The 18,221-nt window shown below is 34.6% G+C and overlaps 1 long non-coding RNA gene across 1 annotated transcript in view; it reads right to left on the minus strand.

Moving 5' to 3' along the window:
* Positions 1–18,221, minus strand: part of LOC145807735 (uncharacterized) — a 47,873-nt gene that overhangs the window by 29,071 nt on the left and 581 nt on the right. The gene's annotated exons all lie outside the window — the stretch shown is intronic.

Genomic DNA, 18,221 nt, shown 5'->3' on the forward strand with positions numbered 1-18,221 from the left:
CAAACAGGGTTGAGCCCATAATGAGACATGAAAATGAGCTCAAAAAAATGACCTTTTCAGTTTTGGTCGGAGCTCAAAACAATAAGCATGTATGGCTTGCAAAAGATACAAGAAATGGGCCAAAAAGGGGAAATTGCAACTCACCCTTGAAGACCAAATCTTTTGTTGCTTCTTGGACCAAATTTGTTGCCTCTTAGCTGCTGGAATTCCTCCCCTTTATACTGGATTGGAGTGGTGGTGGTAGAGCTTGGTGGTGTAGAAGAAATGGTAGTGTAGAGCTTGAAGGTTTTCAAGGAAATGAGGGAGATGGAGAGGGAGTTTTCTATTCAAGCTTGAGGAGAAAATTTTCTAACCCTTGTATGCAATGTTGCCAGCCGATTATATGGAAAAAAAAGGGGGAGTAAAGGAGGGGCAAAAGGTGGGGGAAAATAGGCAAGTTTTCCCCCACAAAATATCCCCCGGATTGGGATATTTTATGGGGGATAAAGCTATACAGCTGTAAAGTGAACAGTGTGAGGATCATGGCCGGCCAGGTATTTTTGTTTCAGGTGGCCGGCCGGCCACATCCCCTAGCCGGCCGGCTAGGGGTCAAAAGGGTCAAGTTGGTTTAGTGGCCGGCCACCACATAATGGTGTCCTCCCATGTGCCCTCAACACAACCCTGTGGTCAAAAGTCCAAGAAAGTGGCTCAAGGGTGTTCAACATTGGCTCGGAAGGAGGGGTTCAAAAGGGTCAAGCAACATTAGTGGCCGGCCACCAACTTTTAGGGTCCTCCCATGTGTGTACATCACAAATATGTGGTTCAAAGTTCAAGAAAGTGGGCCCAAGGTGTTCAACATTAGCCCGGAAGTGTGAAAAACGGGCATCGGAGGGCGTCGGGGGATATATAACTGGTTGCTGCAACAATTACTGGCCTCCCACCCTTCTACGGCCTTCCCAGTGATAAAACAAAGGTACCTGCCAAAAATGAACGAAAACCGTTACAAAACAAATGTTCGGGGGCCAAAACGCACAGTTCGGGGTCCCGAAAATGGGCTGTTAAGCACCGAAAGTGGCATTCGGCCACGAAGTGGGTTTCTCAGACCCCAGTGTCCCTCAAAAGGGAGAAAATAAGATGTATGCCAAAATTTAGAGCAAACGGAGATGGTTAAGCGATCCCGAACCGAGGCACACGGCCAACGGTCCCGAAAAATCGGAAACCGGACTCCGAAATGGGCAAAATGGCCTGCGGCCACAAAATGTAGCCCACGGCCACTGAGAGATGGTCTACTGGACCTCTCCCTTCCCTCAGGAAAAGAAACCGAGAAAATCGAGTCTGGTTCGCAAACCGAGGCAAGGCACAGAAGAGGGTTCAGAAGTCCGGAGGCAGGGCTCGCAGCCGAGACTCTGAAACTTCTGAACGAGCACATTATGCAATATCACCGAGCGCTCAATCAGTGACGTCTGAGTCTTAAGGTCGGTCAAAAATGGGGTGTCTACAACGGCACATGCGACGACAAATGGGGGTCGCGAATGTGGGGGTGGGAAATACTTTTTGCGACCACAAAACAACGGTCGCAAATACTATTTGTGGCCGCCTAATCTAGTTATGGCGACTGATGTTTTGCCATCGCAAAAAAGTAAAAAAAAAATCCTACAATGTATTAGCGACCATCTTGTTACTATCGCAAATAATTTTCAATGATATTTTATAAATACTGTAATAATAGTTTCTAGCAAACAATATTTTGAAATAAATCTACCAGATAAGATCCTGCTGAAAATAATAGCACCAAACCATTTGTTTGAGACAAATTTGGCAAAATCATATTTAATTGTAGGCTCTAAAAAATGCTATTCCAGCTACAATTCCTTGTAAAATTACATAAAATCCAACAAGCTAGCTACATAAAGTGTCAATAACCAATTGTCCTTGCCAAATAATAATACAATTAGCGATACAAGGTGCTCTTCCAACTCCTTTTTGTAGCCTTTTTTTTTTCTTGTTCTTGTTGTTCACACGAATCTAGACAATAAGGAAAGGGAGAAAAGAAAAAAAAAAGGATAAGAACAACGAAACACACTAAAATTATAACCTTCTAACATGACTCGGGGTATCTAACAATAAACACTTCAATCCCCAACCTTTCTATTGAATTTCAAGTCACCAGTCATTTTCCTATGATTCATCAGCATTTACAAATCAAGTTGAAAATGAACACAAATAAAGCATCAAGGGGAAGCATCAAGGTAAGATCAACTACAAAATATATTAAAAACTATACCTTGTAATAACATGTATGGACCTTGAGACCCATTGATTCTGCAACAGCTTCAATAGTTGAAATTATAAGCTTAGCTGGTTGGCGGGAAACAAAACGAGTTTGCCGCTTTACATAATCCTGCCAAAGATTAACAAAATTGATTGCCCCCTAGTTGCTAAATAGTTAGAAGGCAAATAGTTAAATAACAAGTCTTCTGCACACAAAAAGCACGAGAAATGAACATTTCAGTATTAACATGCTACAAACAGGGAGTGACCCTTGTGATAAGCACATATTTTACTCGCACGAAATATCTCTAGCATTGTACCAAAAAATGTAGTACTTGGAATGTTATAATCACTAGGAGGAGCCGTAAGTTTAAGCTATCAATTCCAGCAAGTATGAAGTTTATGATAGTACTACCCAAATGAATAACAAAAACTAGAACAAATAGAGGATTGATGGGAGATTAAGTGATGCTTTGGTTCCAAAATAGAAGGTATGTAACTGTACCTGACGCCTGTCAAACAAGGCTGAAAGATTCAACCCCTGAGAAAGGGTAATCATTTCAAATGCATTCATTATTAAGGGCCCACTCTCACTAGTTGTGGATTGCTCAGTTACATACTAATCCTGCAAAATACCAGAAACTACCGATATAACCATACAGACTTTGAAAAGAAATATATTATTGAAGAGCATGGATAGGCAATAGACAAATATTGAAGAGCATCATGATATGGTTCCTGCGATAGAAGTGCTGAGATTTTATCATAATATTTGTTGATAACAATAGAAAAAACTTCAAATTCTAGCACTATGGCACCTCTATGTATGCAAAGCAAAAGAGAAGGAGGAGGAGGAGGAGGAGGAGGAGGGGGAGGGGGGGGGGAGCACAACCTCGATGTCATCAAAAACTGCATGAACATCATCCAAATTCACATCTTCATTTTCTCCTTGTTTAACAGCCACATAGTTCTGTCAGAACCATGGGTCATTCCTTATCCCTTCAATCTTGATATGCTGCATGAATACAAAAAACAATTACAGAAAATGAAGGAGAAGAAAATGTCAAAGAGATCTAAAAGTACAGTTCAGTAAAAAAAAAAAAAAATTGATTATCCTTAGTAAACATACAACCAAAAGGTATAATTGCATTCTCGCACAAAAACAATGTAATTTTGATATGCATACACAAAGTAAAAGTTAGACACTCAAATGATGTGTCAAAAAATAAGAATGGATAGAGAGACTGACATCTTTGAGAAGTTAGAGAGCACCATACAACCTTCTTAAACAAGCTCATTTTATAGACCACTTGCAACAGTTTATTTCACACTGTTTTTCCCTAAGGTTCTAACAATACATTGCTTTTGGAAAATTCATATAAAAACAGTTTTGAAAACCTCTTATTAGCGATCTAGAAATTCCAGCAATAATTTCAAGCAACCAAACACTTTCAAAACCAAGCCAATTCAAACAATTGCCCTTCCATATAGCCCTAGATTTTACAAGCTTTCCTTAATCATCACTATTCCTAATTCATGAAACTACCTACCATACCTGTGTGCACAGACAATTGAATCAACAATTCTGGATCAACACAACACAGATGGCTATAATAGCTGAAATCACAGTAGAAACAGTAAGAGTTGAGAGAGATTGTTCCAAGAGGTTCAAACACCCCTATTGTTTTTAAGAACGAATGAAATTCAACAGAATATTGAAATTCAACAAAAAAATGAAGAGGAGATAACTAAAACCTCCCTAAAACCTCCACGTCACAAAATATTTAAATCATTAAACACAGCTGATAGATAAAATGAAGAGAGAGAGGGAGAGAGAGAGAGAGAGAGAGAGAGAGAGTTGGATTCATTCATAGAAATTAGACTTACCGATTATAAATCGATCAAAATCTTCAAATCTTCATCAATAATCGATCGAAGTCTTCAAATCTTCATCAACTATTGATCAAAATCTTCAAATGAACAATAAAATTTAGATGAAGAGTCCAAAGACAGAGTCGATAGAGAGAGAGAGAGAACATACCTTTGGAGATCGGTCTTCAGAGGAAGAGAGCAAAATGGGTTTGGGAAATAAGAGTAAAAGGGGATAGGGCAAGTTTTATAAGATTTGGTTTTTTTTTTTTTTTTTTTTTTTTTTTTTTTTTTTAAGTTAGGTAAGAATACGATTGAGCATAATAAAATGACATTTTAATGTAAAAAGTGTTTTTTTTTGCAACGGCTAAACAATCCGTTGCAAAAAAAATAGACGCAAAAAGTCATATTTTTAGTAGTGGTAACTTGTCTGATTTGGCAACCAAAAGGAAGTTTCAACATTTTAATACTATGAAGTTTCAACATTTGTTTGATTAGGCATGCCATGGTTGCTCAATAGACAAACATAAATGATCGTTCATCTCCAAATTTTTCTATCCTCTGTCCCAAAACATTCAAGTCATTGGATCATTGAAAATCTCAAAATGTGATGATCTAAAGACATAATCTAATAAATGTGAAATGAGATGATTAATTAATTCTCAACATTTTAATCTAATAATTAATTCTCCATCCACAAATTAGTCATCAACTCATCCAAATGAGATGTGGGTAAGCAGTTGGGCAGATGCGTCTGTATGAGCTGAAATTTCTTAAAATAAAAGGGTTTAACAACCAGCTCTTATTTAACCTGGACGTCACTTAGTGTTCAACACTTGATATTATGCTACATTTAAGCAATGCCTTCGTCTGAGCTCTAGCTCATCTGCAGGGTTGATATGGCAAGGTTTGAAATTTCCATTTTGTAAAACCCTCCATCTTATCACCACCCTCATTTTAACTTAGAATGAAGGGGAAAAAATATTCCACATAGTTTTTAAGAAAATAAAAAGTTTCAACCTTAGGTAGTGCAAGAAATAGCAGCACTGCTAAGGAAAAAATACCACCCCCACCCTCCGAGTCCGAGTCATGCAGTTGCTGAAGAGGGTGGTCAAACTCACCGTCAACAAGATTGTCTATATCTTTATTTCTAGAAAAATGTAATGCAACTACCACAGTTCAAAGCAGAGCTATTTAAGGACTAAAAAGGGAAAACCAAAATTTTTTAAAAGAAAAAAAAATTACTTCTAGCATCAATATCATGAGTGAAACATGAGGTTCTAAAGAAAATAATAAAGAAATGAGGGAATATGAAATTTTTTGAGAATCTCAAAAAGCCAACCAAAGTAACTATCACTTTTGTTTCATCTTCTTACAAGTGAAATTAAACATAATGCTCTAACTTTTTTCATTGAAAATAAATTAAGAAAGAACAGAAAAAATTGTATACTCCACACATGTATTGTGTATGATAAATGATGATAAGAAAGAGAGTTATCTCTGCCAACATCACAAAGTTATGTCCATAATAGAGGTTGCTTCATGAGCTATTTATATGGATGGTGATATGAAACTTACAACAATTTATGCAATGAACTTATTACTAATCAAAAAACATTATGAAAATTTTAACAATATGGATTTTGTGCGTCATTTTCCAACAGAGGCAAACAAAAACATGAATATCAATCGAAAACTATACTTCCTCGAGGAAAAAAAATGTTTAAATTTTCAATTTGATATATTAGATTGGGACAATTTGTGTTTCAGTCTTACACTATGTCAAAGCACTAGACATAAATTTTACCCTGTTATTACTAACCAAGACCATCATTATTAATGATCTCATAAAAGCCTAATAAACCATTTTTTCTTTTATTGCCAATATGTATAGATATATATTATATGCATACATCGTAGCACCATTGATATATCTTTCTCCATAATTCAAACCTTTGTCTTCATGAATTGTCAAATAACTGAAAATAAGTTTTTTAAGAGGCATTACAACAAACACCAATCATCCACACAACAGATACCCATTTAATCATTACTTATAAATAAAATAAAAAGAAGAAGAAGAAGAAGAAGAAGAAGAAGAAGTAGCTAATTTCAACAAAGATGATTTATAAAATAATAAGATTAAAGAAATAATACCCAATTACATAGTGAAGGCAAGAATAAAGCAACAACTACAATTAGAACAGAAAATTTAGTACCAATTATGTATGTACAAATTGCAAGGGTTAGGATCTTACCAAAATTATGGTGGGTGTGAAGACAAATTAAGTGGGTGTATTTAGAAGCACACAAAAATAACATACACCCATAATTAGTTGCAAATTTCAATTATAAGCAATCAAAATTGCTATTAGTCATGATGCTCATAAGATGATTAAAGGATCTTGTAACAGACTTTTTGGAACACATTGACTGAATAAGAACTGTGATGCTGTGCTAAATAGAGATGTCAATAATCTTGAAGAGAGAATAAGAATTTTACCTCCATATGGGAACCTAATCATTAGCTTCGTTTAGCTGCTTTCTGCTTCAGTTTATAAAGGTTACATTAGAAAAAAGAGAATGACAAAGAAACTTCAAAAACAAAAGAAACAAAATTGAGATATTATAGAAATTATTAATTACATGAGAAACATGGCAGTTGTAGAAATTATTTGATGTAAATACAATATGGAGATATTCTATATTCTGTGTATAGTACTCACCTTTCAGCATTCGTATTAGTTCACATTATACATCAATGTAATTTCTTTAAATCTTTATAATATATATATATATATATATACATGTTTTTAATTAAACTGAACAGTAGGAATAAAAATATTTACTATAAAAATTATGAGTGTGTAAATAAAAATAGATTCTCCAGTTTGGCAAAAACAAGCAAAATGTACCCACTTGGATCTGAATTGATTCTTCAGGTGTTAAGAGCATTGGCTTTCCATCAACCGGTGACTGCAATAAGATAATTAAGCCTCAGTTACTAGCAACATCAAAAACAGAGGTGAATTCCCATACTTGGTGAGTTTAAGAGTAAGAACTAATAAAACAAGAAGAAGAAAATAAAATAAAAAATAAAAACTCATAAAAGTTGTAACTAATACAACAATAGCTAAGTAATTGAGCACTGATGAGATTAATGAGTAAGGGTGAGTTTATAGCGATCCCGATTTTACCTTCATTGTTTAATTGTAATATATGTCAACTTTTCAAAGATTTTGCATGATTATACTAGATTCATCTCATTGGTAAGATACATGTACATCAATTAGATGGTGACTAATCATTGATACCTATTTATACAATGTATAGAAGACTAATGCTAATACATTGAATGTGATGGATTTATTATGAATGAATCTTAGAGATGCATTATGTTTCTATTATGAATATGTAAGATACATTAATCTATCTAATGAATTCATTAATATAGAAGATGCATTATGTATCATGAATGTATGAGATACATTAATCAATTTAATGAAGTTCATTGAATGAATAACTTGAGAGTTTCTCTATAGACTACATCTTCTCTCTATAAATACATCTAGTTCTAGTGATCTTCTACCCTAGTTCCTTTGTATTGAGTGTGGAGCATCCCTTGATCTTCATTTTAATCTGAAAGTTTGGCGATTTGGAGCACTTTGGTTTTTGGCCTTCATCTTCTCCATTTGAGGTAGGGATTTCTTTGTTCTTTTTCAATACTCCGTCTATAGATAGACATGTGGTAATTTTGTATTGCATGAAAATCATATCCGTGTTGGATTTGTTTTAAAATCATGAGGGGAACCTAGGGTTGGTTGTTTGAGAATGGTTTTGTTATCATTGACTGTGGTTTGGACTAATTAGAGAATAAAATTAGCATGATATTATTGAAAGAAGCGAAAGCCCTAAATTATATTTTGATTTGGTAAAATAAAAAGGGTTTATGGTTGAACAATGTTGGTAAATTTCTATTGTTAATATGAGTTGTGTAGAAGGTGTTATCAGTTAAAGGATTAATTATGGTATTGGAGTTATTTTGAAATGAGCGTAATGAATCAAGTTGGGTTATAGCTTATTATCCATGGAAATGATTTTGTAAAATGAAGAGAATGTAATTGGTTTTGTAAAAAGGAAAAAGTGTTTTTGGAATAAGTGATGGAACATGTTGACTTGAAAAATTATGAAAGTTGATCTTGAAAATGGTAAATGAAATGTTAACTCTATGTGAGTCTCAGAAAATAAATTTGAGAATTGAACTATTGTATCATGAGTGTTGAATACACACATTTGGGGGTTTTATCTTTACCTATCATACTAGTGTCGTTGTTGGGTTTAAGGATTGCTTGAGAGTTGAGTCTCTTTTATTAGGTGTACTGAATACATGCATCTAGAGGTTTTGTCCTTGGTCATCGGTGGAGGATGACATTGGTGTGTTGAATTGTGATGTATGCGTTACACTTGTGTTGGTTAAACATTATTGAATAGTTTATGTGTATGTATTACACTTGTTATTGATGCTTTGTTGTATGGAGGAATTTGTATATGATAATTGTTTATATACATTGTGTTGTGTGGGAGGAGATAGGGGATGTACTCCACGGTTTAGGGGAAGATAGGGGATGGACCTCTAAACCGGAAACTGTTTGATATTGATACAGCACTAAAATGTGTATCATTTGTGAAGTATAGAAGTGTTTTTGGTTGATATTGATACAACACTAAAATGTGTATCATTTGTGAAGTATGGAAGTGTTTTTATCTGAGATTGATACAGTACTAAAATGTGTATCTATTATGAGGTATGAAATGTTTAAAATGAGTTATTACCTCGCTTATCGCTTGGCGTATCCTTAGCTTACTGTGCATATAGCCGGTAGAGCAGAGTTGTAATTGTTATCGTCAGTGTATCTAAGTATGTTATGGGTTGCGATGGTTACAGTTTTGACAGGCCGAGCTGCCTCATTTGTGGATTATATACATGTTGATGATTTGTTATTTCCCTTTTATTTAAGGCATGCATGTATTGATATAAATGTATTGGGAACAAACCAAAATGCCATTTTAAGATTTTGGAAAGTGTGAAGGAAAATGGGGTATTTGTGAACATGTTTTCAAAAAAGGTCATTTTGTTGTAAGTACGGAAAATGGGGGAAGAGTAATGGGCTTGGTGAAATTGTTTTCTAGAACTGTTATTGTCATGAAAGTTTGTGGAAATGGGTAATGAAAAGGAAATAAAGATGAACCGCTTATAGCGTCTAATGAAATGGCTGTTTTCGAAAAAAGTTCATACTTATGTATATTTTGTATAAACTGCCACATTACTATTCTAGTATGAGAATGAACATTCATGATCATAGCTATCTGTAAGTTGTTATTGTTGGAGATCATGTTGAGATCCCTACTGGACTATATGTTCATCCCACGTTGTTGAATCTTTTTCAGGTGATAGCCAGGATGTTCTACAAGGTTTTGGATCTTCTTATTTGTTGGCCACGGGGCCTCTTTTGTGTTGGCGGAATGCCATTTATGTAAAAAGGGATATACCCTTCTTCTTGATTTTAATGATGTAAGCCCAAGGGCAATTTATTTAGTGTACTCATGTTGTATTTACTTGCATACGAATGAGAGCAATGTTATTCACTTCTACAAGTTGAATATACGAGTTTATTTCTGCATGTTATCTCTGAAATGGAATTAAGTAAATGAAATTGGTAATATTTCGAGTAATAAAAAGTGGGGCGTGACAACTTGGTATCAGAGCGAGCCGGGTTTGAATACTTTGGGCTCGTGGGAAGTAGTTTTTACTACAGTGGGTTTGCTTCAGGTTGTGAGGATGTTGCATATAGTTAACATGAATGTTAGGACTTGTATGTTGCATTTATATGAGCATGGGATTAAGTTTTCTGGATAGTACTCGTAGCCGGTGAACTTGCTTTAAGGTCCTCTTGGAAACACGCCTGATCAACGTGGTTTCTGATAGGAATTCCTTGAGAGTTCCGGGATGAGTGACTATCTTTATAGACTTGATTCGATTATGTGTTTAAATGTTTAAATGTTTATATGCAATAGAAATGTATGTTTAGGGTGGTAAGTGTATGCCTCGGGGAAGGCTGTTGTGTTGTGCAGTAAGTGTGGGTTTGTTTTTGGACTTTATAGGATGTCTACACGAGGGAGCATGAGATTTGTATCTCGGGTTAGAGGAAATGGTACCGGTGTGTTGATTAGTGTTTTGGGCTTTACTAGTTAATGAGTTTGTTGTGATCCCATCAATTATGTATTTGGGTGGTGTTCGTATTATGACTTGTTATCGGTTGGTGACTATGTGTGGGTGAAATGAGTTAGTGGTGTTATTGGTTATTGGGTATGGTTTGTGAGTGGGAAGAGAATTTCTTGAGTGGATGCTGACGGCAATCTTTGAAAGGAAAATCAGTTTGTGTCCTCGGATAACGAGGGTAGCATTGGTTAAAATTGTCATTTGTATTAGGGATTGGGTGATTGAGGTTAACCATGTCAGTCTTGAGTTTGAGGAGAAGGGCAGGCTTGCTATGTAGGCTTGGGGGTGAAGACTCCCTTAAAAGCAATGTTGGTGTGGTTCGATTTTAGGAAATCCGGTGAGATTCCAAAATTTGGGGGTTTGTGTAGGGAACTCCGTGTTTGGGGTAAATGGTTTTGAGTGGCACATCAATGTGTCGTTTACTAAGTGTGGCGGTTTATTGAGTTGATTAGTCAACTTGTTGGCATCGGGTTTATGTTGGCATTGGTCACCTTGAGGATAGTCGTGATTGTTGTAGACATTGCATGTGGATTAGGAAAAACTGAAACTAATCACATTAGTTAAGTCGTTGATTTTGACTGTTGAATTAATACAGAAAATACGTGTATTGATTGTGTGTTGTATATGCCAAGTGTTTAATACATTGTATATGCATTTTGTTTGGGAGGAGATAGGGGATGTACTCCACGGTTTAGGGGAAGATAGGGGATGGACCTCTAAACCGGATTTTGTTTGGGAGGAGATAGGGGATGGACTCCATTAGCACCACTATATGTGTGCTTATTGATTTTTGGAAGTGTTTTTTTTTTACATGTTGTTGATACAGCAAATTTGTGTATCAATTGAAGTATGGAAATGTTTATATATGAGTTGTAGTCTCATTTAATAGCTCGGCTAGGCAATGGGCCATGTTTATGATTTTAAATTGATTAAGTAAAGGAAGGTAGGATGAAATTCCAAAATCATGAATTTCTTATGCCTTATGTGTTGATAGCAAGGTTGTTATTTCTATTAACTATTATTATAGAAATGTTATGTTTTATATTGGTTGTTGCATCACCGTGTGAGTGGTGGGTGTTATGTTAGAAATAGATTGGAACATAAATTCTTCCTAGTGTTTTGGCCTTCTAAGGGCGCTGTTAAAAAGGAAAATGTTGAGGATTTGATTTAATTTGAATGTTATGAGAATTTCCAAACGAGTAGTTTTTGGCAAATAAACTGGAGATGTTTATGTATTATGGGTTTATGAAAAATGTTTACAAAACTTTTGAGTTTCGCATGGAAAATGCAAAATTTATTTTTGAATGTCAACGTTGAAAATTTGATTATCTTTGAGAAATGTCTCATGAACAAAAGAATGATTTTTCTTATATTTATACAAAAGATTTGCTTTGATTGTCTTATGTGAAGTTATGAATGTTGAGTAGTGACAAAGCTTGGAGCGCTAGTCGGGTGTTTTGGTGATTTGTTTCGGGAAGGGTTTGGTTTTGTTGAGGCTTTTGTGCCTAAGTGTTGCCTTTTGAAACGTGTTTCCTTGGTAAGCCCTTTCTTTTGTGAGAGTTTACCAAAGGTTTGTGGTGAGAATAGTTTCTTTTCTAAGTGCTCGGGTGTTGAGTGCTATGTGATTAGTTGGCCTTGTGTTTCTGCTGTACTCTTAATTTCGAGGACGAAATTCTTTAAGGGGGGGAGGTTATAGCGATCCCGATTTTACCTTCATTGTTTAATTGTAATATATGTCAACTTTTCAAAGATTTTGCATGATTATACTAGATTCATCTCATTGGTAAGATACATGTACATCAATTAGATGGTGACTAATCATTGATACCTATTTATACAATGTATAGAAGACTAATGCTAATACATTGAATATGATGGATTTATTATGAATGAATCTTAGAGATGCATTATGTTTCTATTATGAATATGTAAGATACATTAATCTATCTAATGAATTCATTAATATAGAAGATGCATTATGTATCATGAATGTATGAGATACATTAATCAATTTAATGAAGTTCATTGAATGAATAACTTGAGAGTTTCTCTATAGACTACATCTTCTCTCTATAAATACATCTAGTTCTAGTGATCTTCTACCCTAGTTCCTTTGTATTGAGTGTGGAGCATCCCTTGATCTTCATTTTAATCTGAAAGTTTGGCGATTTGGAGCACTTTGGTTTTTGGCCTTCATCTTCTCCATTTGAGGTAGGGATTTCTTTGTTCTCTTTCAATACTCCGTCTATAGATAGACATGTGGTAATTTTGTATTGCATGAAAATCATATCCGTGTTGGATTTGTTTTAAAATCATGAGGGGAACCTAGGGTTGGTTGTTTGAGAATGGTTTTGTTATCATTGACTGTGGTTTGGACTAATTAGAGAATAAAATTAGCATGATATTATTGAAAGAAGCGAAAGCCCTAAATTATATTTTGATTTGGTAAAATAAAAAGGGTTTATGGTTGAACAATGTTGGTAAATTTCTATTGTTAATATGAGTTGTGTAGAAGGTGTTATCAGTTAAAGGATTAATTATGGTATTGGAGTTATTTTGAAATGAGCGTAATGAATCAAGTTGGGTTATAGCTTATTATCCATGGAAATGATTTTGTAAAATGAAGAGAATGTAATTGGTTTTGTAAAAAGGAAAAAGTGTTTTTGGAATAAGTGATGGAACATGTTGACTTGAAAAATTATGAAAGTTGATCTTGAAAATGGTAAATGAAATGTTAACTCTATGTGAGTCTCAGAAAATAAATTTGAGAATTGAACTATTGTATCATGAGTGTTGAATACACACATTTGGGGGTTTTATCTTTACCTATCATACTAGTGTCGTTGTTGGGTTTAAGGATTGCTTGAGAGTTGAGTCTCTTTTATTAGGTGTACTGAATACATGCATCTAGAGGTTTTGTCCTTGGTCATCGGTGGAGGATGACATTGGTGTGTTGAATTGTGATGAATGCGTTACACTTGTGTTGGTTAAACATTATTGAATAGTTTATGTGTATGTATTACACTTGTTATTGATGCTTTGTTGTATGGAGGAATTTGTATATGATAATTGTTTATATACATTGTGTTGTGTGGGAGGAGATAGGGGATGTACTCCACGGTTTAGGGGAAGATAGGGGATGGACCTCTAAACCGGAAACTATTTGATATTGATACAGCACTAAAATGTGTATCATTTGTGAAGTATAGAAGTGTTTTTGGTTGATATTGATACAACACTAAAATGTGTATCATTTGTGAAGTATGGAAGTGTTTTTATCTGAGATTGATACAGTACTAAAATGTGTATCTATTATGAGGTATGAAATGTTTAAAATGAGTTATTACCTCGCTTATCGCTTGGCGTATCCTTAGCTTACTGTGCATATAGCCGGTAGAGCAGAGTTGTAATTGTTATCGTCAGTGTATCTAAGTATGTTATGGGTTGCGATGGTTACAGTTTTGACAGGCCGAGCTGCCTCATTTGTGGATTATATACATGTTGATGATTTGTTATTTCCCTTTTATTTAAGGCATGCATGTATTGATATAAATGTATTGGGAACAAACCAAAATGCCATTTTAAGATTTTGGAAAGTGTGAAGGAAAATGGGGTATTTGTGAACATGTTTTCAAAAAAGGTCATTTTGTTGTAAGTACGGAAAATGGGGGAAGAGTAATGGGCTTGGTGAAATTGTTTTCTAGAACTGTTATTGTCATGAAAGTTTGTGGAAATGGGTAATGAAAAGGAAATAAAGATGAACCGCTTATAGCGTCTAATGAAATGGCTGTTTTCGAAAAAAGTTCATACTTATGTATATTTTGTATAAACTGCCACATTACTATTCTAGTATGAGAATGAACATTCATGATCATAGCTATCTGTAAGTTGTTATTGTTGGAGATCATGTTGAGATCCCTACTGGACTATATGTTCATCCCACGTTGTTGAATCTTTTTCAGGTGATAGCCAGGATGTTCTACAAGGTTTTGGATCTTCTTATTTGTTGGCCACGGGGCCTCTTTTGTGTTGGCGGAATGCCATTTATGTAAAAAGGGATATACCCTTCTTCTTGATTTTAATGATGTAAGCCCAAGGGCAATTTATTTAGTGTACTCATGTTGTATTTACTTGCATACGAATGAGAGCAATGTTATTCACTTCTACAAGTTGAATATACGAGTTTATTTCTGCATGTTATCTCTGAAATGGAATTAAGTAAATGAAATTGGTAATATTTCGAGTAATAAAAAGTGGGGCGTGACAGAGTTTGAAGTGTATAATAGTATAAATGCTATTAAATTCGTTTTAAAAGTTAATGGAGTGCCAAATTTTTTAATATAGGAAACAAGTTGGCCTTTGCAGTACAATTAAGAATATTTGGTTTTATTGGATTCACAATCTGCAAGATTTATGTGCCTTGATTTCAACAGAAGGAACATACTTTTAAATGGAAAATGAAGTGATTTTCTCCAGCATTTTCTTGCTGCATAGTACTTGTTGTCTTCCACTGCCTTAATTTTCTTTCCAGGGTACAGTATTGAACCCTATGGTCTCTCCTAGTTGTGTGGTTGTCACTCTTTATAAATGTCTATGTCCCAAGTACTAAACAAAAGCAGTGTAATAAACTATTGATCGTGAGTAGAAAGGTTGCCCTTTTGAATTCATTTGAAGCTTTCGTATGAAATGGATTTGCTTCATTTAATGCTATTTTTGTGGATCTATCTAAGAATTCTTTCTCTCCGGTGGTGATTGAAGTAATATTCTTTCCATCTTTTAGCTACAAATCATGTGTTATATCCAAATCCTCTAAAATTTATTGAAAATTTAATATCCTCAAATTTGTATCTTTCAGATATAGCAATCAACGTTAAATTTTCTGTTCATTACATATCTCATCAACAATAGTATTTGGAGAATTCCATCTCATTCTGCTAATCTATTTTTAAGCATTTTTGATAATATGCACATATATGTCATCCTGTTGTGAACGGCCTCCAATTGCACCCAAATATTAACTTCAATTCTCAATATCTGAAGCAAGAACAGGCTCAGGTTCAAGAACACTGAAGCATCATGTCTATGAAAAATTGAAGTTTGGACTATCTATGCATTTAGATATGTAAACTTTTGTTATATTCACATACTAAAATAAAAATATGGTTTTTTAAGTGGGAATGGCACACCCACGCATGAAGAATACAGGAACTAACAATTAGTGGTTAACTGATATGTCATTAATTAAACCTCCTTAGGGATGAACTATTTTGCAAATATGAAACGAGAAAAGCAAAAGAAGAGATGCTAAAATCATTTTACAAAGAAAATTATCCCTTAGTCATTAGAAGCAGAACACCAGGTTATGGAATCATTTCTTTTGAAAACGACATAAACAAAATGTTAGTGCTTGCATAAATATTTAATAAGTATGCAATAATTCACATTCAGACTTCAATGTTTTGAATCCTTATAAGGATTCAAAGGCAATGCAGTGAGAAACCCCCAAAAGGCAGTCATATTCCACCAACACAAGAATAACTTATAATATATGGCTACATAACAATTTCAAATTGCTTGAGCCATGAATAAAAATGTAGAATCTGAGGAGAAAAGTAGGCACAACATATAGAATTGAGATATTTATGGTTATAAAATATTACCTTTGGCAACACCAATTTTCCATGAACTGATAAGCTAATTCAACAGCACATCCTTCTCTATCCCTTGAGAACCAGAAACAAGACCTTCATCTTGTTTGGTTAGCATGTTTTGTAATGCATGGCCAAACTCATGGAAGACAATCTCAACCTAATTATAGCAATCAATCAATGTGAAGATCATGAAACCGAAATGGAAAAATCTACAGAACAGTTGCAGCTTATATGACTCCTCAGAAAATTGCAAACCTTCCAGTGATCAAATAAATAGATATAATCATATAGATATTAAAAAATAATGGTAATATCTATCTCAGTTATTAAACCCAATACTTAAAACATTCCCAAAAATCAGAAATAGTAACCAATACTTCCACATGAATTGGCATTTATACAACTTAAATTTATTCAAGTTCTGCTCCATTTGGAGAAGTACACACAGAAGTATAATCCATCAATTTTTTGTAGAACACTTATGAACATTTGAATTAAAAAATTATATAAATAAATAAATAAAAAGGCATACCTGAGAAAGTGTGGATGAATCAAATTCCATAGGCAATTTTTCTCTGTTTTTCCAAAACAACCAAATTATTAAACTAGGTAGAAACAATCATCAATCGTTCTAAGTCAACACTGCCATTCTCGGTCAAACAGTTAACTAATGAACATTAAAGAACAAAAAATCTTTAGTAGAATTTGAAATCAACAAGAAGGAAAAAAATTAAACCTAGATTTGAGGTAAGAGATGTGTATATTGATCCAATCTTTTGGTTTTTGAGGGGAAAAAAAGGAAAATATAAACAAAAAAAGAAATCTGAATCTTGAATTCATTGAGAGAAAAGTGAAGAAAGGAAAGAAAGTGAAAAACAGAGGTAGAGAATGAGAGGAGAGTGGTGTGTACCTCAAGGCTGAACCTGGAGCTGGACTGAATCAGCAAATTTGGTGCAGAGTTATGATCAGAGAAGATTGAGGGGTCGATTGAACAAAAATGGAGAGAAAAATTAGGGAAAAGATGAATTCTCCATCTTCGATTTCATTTTCGACGCATTAATGTGCCTCGCCGCCTGATCATTCTCATTACAATTAGCCCGTTCCAGATCATCGTTTTGACGAGTCTGGCAGTAGTCCTTTGTAGACAAAGGTTCTGAAACAGTTGAGGGGAGTGTATGGTCTGGATTTGAACATACGGCTTATGGAGGGATTGGAGAAGATCGAAGGTAGGGTTAGGGTTTTGAAACCGACGACGAGAGTGGAGAAGACAAAGGTAAGGTGAGGTGAATGGCGCGACTGAGCTTTGATCGAATTCGACTAAGGTGTGAAAGAGGCGCGTAGGAAATTTTTATATGTGTTTGAATTAGTAAAGTTATCCCCTACCAAACTGATGGTCGGCCAATGAATTTGGATACCAAAATGACGTCGTTTTGATATCAGCGACCAAATTATATTTGTCGCTGAAATAGCATACACAGCTCCCTTTTTAATTTCATTCTCCCGCCCATATTTTTGGCGACAATTAGTGTAATTTGGTCAGCAAAAATTACTTATTTGTGACCAAAAATTTTAGTCGGTAGTAGTATCAATTTTTAGCTACGAAATTTACTTTTAGTCGGCAAATGTCATTTTTTTGCGATCAAAATTTTTTTGGTCGGCAAAAGTGTAAATTCTTGTAGTGATAGCTATTCTGATCTATTATGATATCAAATCATGCGTTCTCATAGTCTTCTATCACTACTACATTCACATACATACAGTAACACTACAAACTCATAAATTTTATTAGGGAATTATTCAAAAATATTAATATGTAATTCAGATTCATTCTACACATAGGTCCCACAATTCACACTTTCAATATCCATGTTAGACTATCATTCTTGAGACCCAAAATTTGAGTCCTAGACTTTTCTTTTCCATATAATATATAAAGAGAGATATATATACATAAGAACACGTGGAAATATAATCATGGGATGCATGATGTGCACATGATGATTATCCCTGTGATTCTCTCTCCCACAAAGTAACACGTGGCACGCACAGAGATTTGGCATGCATAGTAGCTTTAAATACATATCCTGCACATGCATGCAACTAATGGGAGATATATACATAATACAAACCCAGTTAGTTATTAGGGGGTAAGGAATAAGCTTCCAAGTACT

This window comes from Camellia sinensis, chromosome 14 (genome assembly GCF_055761805.1).
Source record: "Camellia sinensis isolate YWXY chromosome 14, ASM5576180v1, whole genome shotgun sequence".
Taxonomy (NCBI): domain Eukaryota; kingdom Viridiplantae; phylum Streptophyta; class Magnoliopsida; order Ericales; family Theaceae; genus Camellia; species Camellia sinensis.